This window comes from Pteropus vampyrus, unplaced genomic scaffold (genome assembly GCF_000151845.1).
Source record: "Pteropus vampyrus isolate Shadow unplaced genomic scaffold, Pvam_2.0 Scaffold80, whole genome shotgun sequence".
Classification (NCBI taxonomy): Eukaryota; Metazoa; Chordata; class Mammalia; order Chiroptera; family Pteropodidae; genus Pteropus; species Pteropus vampyrus.
The window spans coordinates 2,562,311-2,563,483 of NW_011888861.1; the positions used below are offsets into that span (position 1 = coordinate 2,562,311).

The window sequence follows — 1,173 nt, forward strand, 5'->3', positions numbered from 1 at the left end:
AGAATTCACCAGTGAAATCTCATGGCCCAGGAGGTTTCTTGGATTATGCGTGTGTGTGTCCAGGGTTTATAGTTGTTTTCTGAAGAAAGATTAGCCAGTTACTCAACCTTCCTGGTACAGGAAGTTTATCAATTTAAAAAATAATTTTTAAATTTCTTTGATTTATTTTGGCAAGCACGTATTCAACACTATTTCCTATGTGCTCACCCTATGTTAAGCCATTTGCTAAACAGTGCAGATGTAAAGATGCTATCAAGGCACGAGTGTGGAGATGGGCGAGATAATCAGGACACAGTACAGAATGGTAAGTGGCCCAAGTAGAGTCCAGCCATTATGATGAAGGAGAGAGAAAGCCAATGTCTACAACAGAAAAAGCATTTTGGAAGAGATGATGTCAACCTAGAATTCCAGACTGATGGATGTCATAAATACTGTTGCTTCATCCAAAATGAACTAAAAATAATCAATTCTGTTTAAGCCTGCATTGATTCTTTGGGTTACCAATATCAGGATCTATTTCTCTTTAGCTGTATCTAGTCAGGATTCTGGGACCATATGAAAAAAAAAAATGACAGTTGTATTTCAGAGCATTGAAGGGTATTTTACTGATATTTTTACATTTAGCTAAACACTACAGTAGTAAATTAATTATCTGCCCAGGTCAAAAGTGCCCTTTTTGAACAAAGCTTGGATGTTACAATAAAATACTTCCCACAGTGAAATATTTTATAATCCTCTCCTGTATTTACCTCTTTCCCATTATCATGGCAACCACAGATTTCATGGGAGGAAGAGTTAAACTGACATAACAAATATTTCCCTAAATGAGAGATGTGTCATTGGAGGTGTCCTCCTGTTTCCTTCTGTGCTCTGACATCTCTCAATGCGCAGGGCCTGCCAACAGACACTGAGGAATCAGGACTTTGCTAGACACATTGGCACCGAGGGTGCTACTCAAGTCTCCCCCTTCCCCGACCTCAGCAACTCAAGTAGCATAGCCCCTGAACACTAACCAAGGGACCAAGGAGAGGCAAAATATTCAAGATAAAAAGGTTGCAGGGTTCCACCTGGCAGTTCTGTTTAATAGATTGGAAATTGTTAAAAGAGGTCAGAAGCATTGACTTATTTTGAAGGACAATGTAGGAGAAATATGGAGCCTTAGAATAGTTTTGA

The 1,173-nt window shown here is 39.0% G+C and overlaps 1 pseudogene; it reads left to right on the top strand.

The window, feature by feature from the left end:
* The first annotated feature begins 246 nt into the window (after nucleotides 1–246).
* LOC105293966 overlaps nucleotides 247–1,173 on the top strand; it is a 28,714-nt pseudogene continuing 27,787 nt past the window's right edge.